The sequence below is a fragment of the Lathamus discolor genome, chromosome 10 (genome assembly GCF_037157495.1).
Source record: "Lathamus discolor isolate bLatDis1 chromosome 10, bLatDis1.hap1, whole genome shotgun sequence".
Taxonomy (NCBI): domain Eukaryota; kingdom Metazoa; phylum Chordata; class Aves; order Psittaciformes; family Psittacidae; genus Lathamus; species Lathamus discolor.
This window is the reverse complement of record NC_088893.1, coordinates 19,338,276-19,344,275: the sequence shown is the minus strand read 5'-3', so window position 1 is coordinate 19,344,275 and position 6,000 is coordinate 19,338,276. Positions and strand designations below refer to the sequence as shown.

General features: G+C 52.6%; 1 long non-coding RNA gene across 3 annotated transcripts; it reads left to right on the top strand.

Moving 5' to 3' along the window:
* LOC136019836 (uncharacterized) lies at positions 1–3,438 on the top strand. Of its 3 annotated transcripts, XR_010615081.1 has the most exons (3): positions 1–450; positions 594–1,046; positions 3,209–3,438. It is a non-coding gene; the product is annotated as an uncharacterized LOC136019836 (long non-coding RNA). The 3 variants fall into 3 exon arrangements; XR_010615080.1 differs by lacking the exon at positions 594–1,046; XR_010615079.1 differs by lacking the exon at positions 1–450 and having other exon boundaries at positions 491–1,046.
* Positions 3,439–6,000: the final 2,562 nt, after the last annotated feature.

Genomic DNA, 6,000 nt, shown 5'->3' with positions numbered 1-6,000 from the left:
CTGGGTTTTTATGTTCGATGGTGTTTTATAACAATTTTGAATGTTTTTGTCAGTTCCTGCTCTGTTTGATCAGACACTTGTGATAATGTTCTACACTATAACATGCCTGGGGGCGGGTTGGATGCTCTGGTGACTTGGCAGAAGTAGGAATCAGAGAGTCACAGAACGGTTTGTGTTGGAAGGGACCTTAAAGCTGCTCCAGCTCCAACCCCTGCCATGGGCAGGGACACCTCCTGCTAGAGCACCTTGCTCCAAGCCCTGTCCAACCTGGTCTTGAGCACTTCCTGCCATTCCTGATCCCACTCAGAAGAGTGTGGCTCAGTCACTGGATGGGCAGGCACCCATTCCTGCTTCAGCTGAACCTTCCAAGCAGCGGACAAGGAAGAGGAATGCCCTTCTGGATTCATGTCTGTTCACTTCTGGACATCGGAAGGAAACGAGAGCAGACATGTAAGTGTCTCAGGTCTACAGAAATAGCTTTTACTGTCCTCACTGGCAACTTTCAGAGAGTCTGTATCAATGCATCTCTTTGTTTTCCTAGAAACCTTAGTAAAGGAACAGCAAATAACCTAATTCACTCCTTGCTTTAGCAGATTGCTCCTAACTTGGGAACTAGGACTCCAGAAGCGATCTGGTGTGTGACTGGCTGGGAATTACCTGACACAACAGCCAGTGTGTGATGGCCCAAACCCCACTCTGCATCCTCAGGCATGAAATATTGGTTACTTCAGCATTTCCACCAGTCCTCTGTGAAGCTTCTCCCGTGGATATCCCATAAAGTGCCATCAACTGAGAGATGTTCCCTTCCGCTGGGAGCTAAGAGTAGGAAATACTTCATGTCTCCACTCGGAGCTGCAGTTCAGTCTGCTCCAGGGAGCAGCTGGGGCTTGTCATCCCCCTCTCTTTGCATGTTAATGTAATCTTAAAACCTTTCAATCTCCAGGCTCACTGTATTCACAGTACATTCACACCAGCACTCAGCACATTAGAGACCATCAAAGACGTGTGACAGGGATCATGAAAAGCCAGGAAAGTTGCCACTGAAGGTAAAGCATGAGTAGAGAAAGTGTTGTGTCCCTGCATTTAAAAGGTGTTAGGCTTCCCATGTGCTTTAGTCTTGTTGATGAGGGCTGAAAAATAAGGATTTGGCTGTTATGATGAACTCTAAATGCTTATGGGTACGTGGGTTTCCAGTTTAACCCTTCAGGAAAATGGGGATGTGGAAGGGAACATGTAAAGAACAAAGATGGGGTTTAATTGCAACTATTCTGATAAAGCAGGAAAAGATCTCCCGATTCTCATGCTTAATTTCTCCTGTTTACCATTATCCTCTGCACTGAAGCTCTAGGAATATGCACCGTGGGGAGCTGTGCCTCAGAAGGAGCAAAAATCGGTGGTACAATACAGAATGGGCATTCTGGGGTTTGATTTTGCAAAGGAATTTGCTATTTCACACTCTGTAGGACGTCATTTCAGGAAATGAAAATCGGAGCTGCAAAATGCTGGGTTAGGCAGGAGGTGAATGTTCTTACCTGGGTGTCTGGGATTATCAGCCTTGTGCCATCTGCAAGGGTGTAACTTACCTGCAAAAGGCACACTTGCACCAAAGTACTATCCCTTCACCTCCCCGATGTCACACACTTTTACTGAAGTATCCCCAGAATGTTCTATCCAGGAAGTTAATCCCCAGAACAAGCATAAAAGGGTCTGGAGAGAGTTTTTCCCCTGGGGGATGCCAGAACATTCTGTTTTCCTGTCCAGCAGAGAACGAATCTGTCTTCCTTGTGGTGTGCTAACCACACACTTAGCCAGTAGCTGTTGCCAATGATGTGCATGAGTCTCTGACAAGGACTTTTTACCCCCCTCCAAGCTAAGAAATTAAAAACAATAGCATTGGAGGAGAGGAAGGAAACTGCCAGGCTGGAACAGAACTCATGGGTACAAGAAAGAGAGAGAATACATCAAACTACAAGTAAAAACCTATTTCAGTGGATGATGATTATCTCTCCCGCTGGGAGAGGGGAGGAAGCTGAGTTCTACCCTGAAGAATCTGGGGTGTGCACATGGTGGTGAAAGGCGTGAGATTAAGAGACATCCTTGGGAGTGTCAGAGTGAACCAGAACAATGGAGGGAACATAGCAGGAGGAGGAGATGTTCTTTGTAATTTAGCTGATCTCAAATTCATGGGTGTTTCAAGCAGAAACATTTAATCTCCTGAGGCTGCAGCTCATCTGTATAAATAGCAAGACACCTTCCAGCATTGTGTCTAAAACTACAGATAGATAATCTCTTACAACAAATAAGAACCTAAGCAGTAAGTAATGATGCTTTATTTGGGCAGAGTGATAGAGTCCAGACAAAAGGGAAGCAAGTTTTCCCCTCTGCACAGGCAACAGGCATCCTGCTTGGCCACATCCTTTAATCCCAGCCCTGAAATGACTTGCTTGTGAAAGCTTCTTAATTGTGTTTAACTACGCAGGCTCTACCAGGTCGAGTGCAGGCTGTCACACCAGTGAGCAGTTAGGAGCATGACACTCGTTTCCATTGTTCTCCAGGTATTTGGGAAAATAAACCGGGCAGCTAAAATAGCCCCTGGAATAACTGCAGCCATTAGAGCATCACCTACCCCAAATCAGGTATTTTTTAGAGTGAAGGAAGTCTTGTTTCACAGGTCGCTTGAGCCAAGCAATTAAACTGGAACAGCAACTTTGGTTCCTACTGAGTACCTGTGTTTACTGCTCAGCGCGTGCCTGCTGGCTGATGCACCATACATAAGACAACTGTGTGCAAAAGAAAAAGGAATTCTTAGGATACTACTTTTACCCCTACACTGAATGCCCACTTCTGTGTTATTTTGACTGGGGGAATGCTGAACAACTTGCCTAGGTGGCAGCATGAGTTACCTTCTAAAAACCAAGGTGAGGATTTGAGTCATGGCAGATCCATGAGGACTGTCATAGCACAGATTTCAGTTCGCTTCTTATTCTAGTCTCCCATTAAGGTTGTTTTCCAACCATGTGCACTTGGAGAGTATTGACTGACCTTTTCCATGAGTTTTAACTATAAAATGAGCTGATAAATTACTTGTTTTGCTATTACATCTCTGGTAAAAAAACCTAAACCACACATGAAGGAAAAATAAGAGAGTCTCTTTAACACAGGATTCATGCTCTGATTCCTTTCTACTTGCTTCTCCCCTGTTATGCAGGAGAACTTTTTATGTCCAGCTTTTCATGTTGGGTTCCTGGCAGGGAATGGCAGAAGATTCCCACACTACTGGAAATAATATTTTATGTACTAAAGTTGAAAAAGGAGAACGTGTTCTGCCAAAGAACGAGTACAAACCCCTGACCTCTGCAACAACAACAGAGGAGATACTTGGAAATGCTCATTTTACCACGGAAGCTCTTAGTAATAAATCAGTCCTGATAGACTTGATGGAACTGTGTCCTTACCTGGTTGTCATTTTTGAGAGCATCGTATATTGTCTCTGCAGTGTAATGATTTAGTGATGTCCTCAACATAAAAAGGACATGGAACTGTTGGAACAAGTCCAGAGGAGGCCACAAGGATGATCAGGGGCTGGAGCACCTCCCGTATGAAGACAGGCTGAGGAAGTTGGGGCTGTTCAGCCTGGAGAAGAGAAGGCTGCGTGGGGACCTCAGAGCAGCTTCCAGTATCTGAAGGGGGCCTATAGGGATGCTGGGGAGGGACTCTTTGTCAGGGACTGTAGTGACAGGACAAGGGGTAACGGGTTCAAACTGAAACAGGGGAAGTTTAGATTGGATCTAAGGAGGAAATTCTTTCCTGTGAGGGTGGTGAGGCACTGGAATGGGTTGCCCAGGGAGGTTGTGAGTGCTGCATCCCTGGCAGTGTTCAAGGCCAGGTTGGATGAAGCCTTGTGTGGGATGGTTTAGTGTGAGGTGTCCCTGCCCATGGCAGGGGAGTTGGAACTGGATGATCTTGAGGTCCTTTCCAACCCGAACTATTCTGTGATGTTAAGAATGGCAGCTTTTAAGACCCAGGCTGCCCCTTCCGCTGCTGTTGTGCCTGCAGTGATACCAGGCACAACCCCAAGGGCCTACAGTTGAGGAAATGTCAGTTTTCCTCGGATTTTGGGTTGAAGGAAACACTAGAAATATTATAAACCGACTTGGAACCAAGTCCATCAGTACAAGACAGACAATTGTGCCGTAAAGGGCAAGCGGTGAAGCGAACGGGAAGGAATAGCCGGAGAAAGAGAAGAAACAAACCCACTCTTGTTTATTCGGAAGGAAAGAGACAACAAAAGGACAAACACAAGCTGTGTGCCTGCAGCTTTGATCTCCTACAGTTACACACTGGACTCGGTGGAAGGAAGGAAATCTTCCGAGGCGTGTTTGATGCCCGGCTGCTTCCTGGTGTCCCCAAGGGGCCGTTGCCCCAGGGCTCGGGAGGACCTGGGAACCAGCACAGGGCCGCTTTGTGAAACCACACAGGGCTTCTGAGCTGGAAAACCGCTTTTATTGCAGGTTGAGAGCCACGCTGGCAGGTGGGTAGAGCAGCATGGGGGCAGGCGTGGGGAGTCTGAGCCCCCCCAGACCATGGCTGGGGAGTCAGAGGCTTTTAGAAGCTCATGAATCAAGAAACTGCAGTCACTGAACCCCAGCCTGGTTTGGGTTGAAGGGACCTTAAAGCTCCTCCAGCTCCAACCCCTGCCCCGGGCAGGGACCCCTTCCACTGGAGCAGCTTGCTCCAAGCCCCTGTGTCCAACCTGGCCTTGAGCACTGCCAGGGATGGGGCAGCCACAGCTTCTCTGGGCACCCTGTGCCAGCGCCTCAGCACCCTCACAGGGAAGAGCTTGTGCCTAAGAGCTCAGCTCAGTCTCCCCTCGGGCAGGTTCAAGCCATTCCCCTTGGCCTGTCCCTACAGGCCCTTGTCCCAAGCCCCTCTCCAGGTTTCCTGCAGCCCCTTCAGGCACTGGAGCTGCTCTCAGGTCTCCCCTTCAGGAGCCTTCTCTTGTCCAGGCTGCCCCAGCCCAGCTCTCTCAGCCTGGCTCCAGAGCAGAGCTGCTCCAGCCCTCGCAGCATCCCCATGGCCTGCTCTGGCCTCGCTCCAGCAGCTCCACGTCCCTCTTGTGCTGCTGCCCCAGCGCTGGATCGGGACTGCAGGGGGGTCTCCCTAGAACACACCAGAAGGGGACACTCGCAGAAGCGATGTTAATGCCCAAGTAACGCACAAATTGACCCATTTCGGTGTTTCCAGCTTAAAAATCAGCCCCGCCCCCCCCCCCCCCGGGGCCAGGCAGCGGCCCCAGCGCGCACGCGCGACCCCCTCCCAACCCTCGCGAGCCTTCCCTCCGCGCGGCCCTTTGGCCCCGCCTCTTCCCCACCCTCCCGCGGGCGGAGGGGCGGGGCGCCGTAAGCCCCGCCCTGTCCTCCGCCCCGCCCCTCGCCCGTCTCGCTGAATCTCTAGGTTAAAGAGCCCGCTCTCACGCTTTTCCGCCTAGAGGGGCTGTGTGCCGTGGGTGAGCGGCGCGGGGGCTCGGGGCTGCGGCGGCGGCTGCTGGCGGCTTGAGGGGAAGGAGCGGACCCGGCTGCGGGCGCCGGCTGAGGCGGAGGAGCCGGTACCGCCGCGCCGTGAAACTCCTCACCCGCCCGCGTCGCTTTGTGCGTCCCCGCTGGGCGGAGCCGCTGGGCGCGCGCGGGGTGTCCCGCTCCGGCCGGTAACTTCCCGCAGCCGCCTCGCCTCGCCTCGTCCCGTCCCGTCCCGGCGGGGCCGCGCCGCCGCCGCCGCCGCCTGCACCCGCGCGATGGGGAGCGGCGCCGGCCGCCGGGGGAGCGCGGCGGGACCCGCGGGCGACACCTGCCCCGCGCCCCGCCGCTGAGCCCGCGGCCGCCCCGGGGCCTGCCCGCCCCGCGGCCCCGCTCGGCCTCCTCCCGTCCCGGCCCCGCCGCGGCTCCGTGCGCAGCGGCGCGGCCTCCGCGGGCCCCCGGCGCGGGGAAAGTTTCGGGGCGCGCC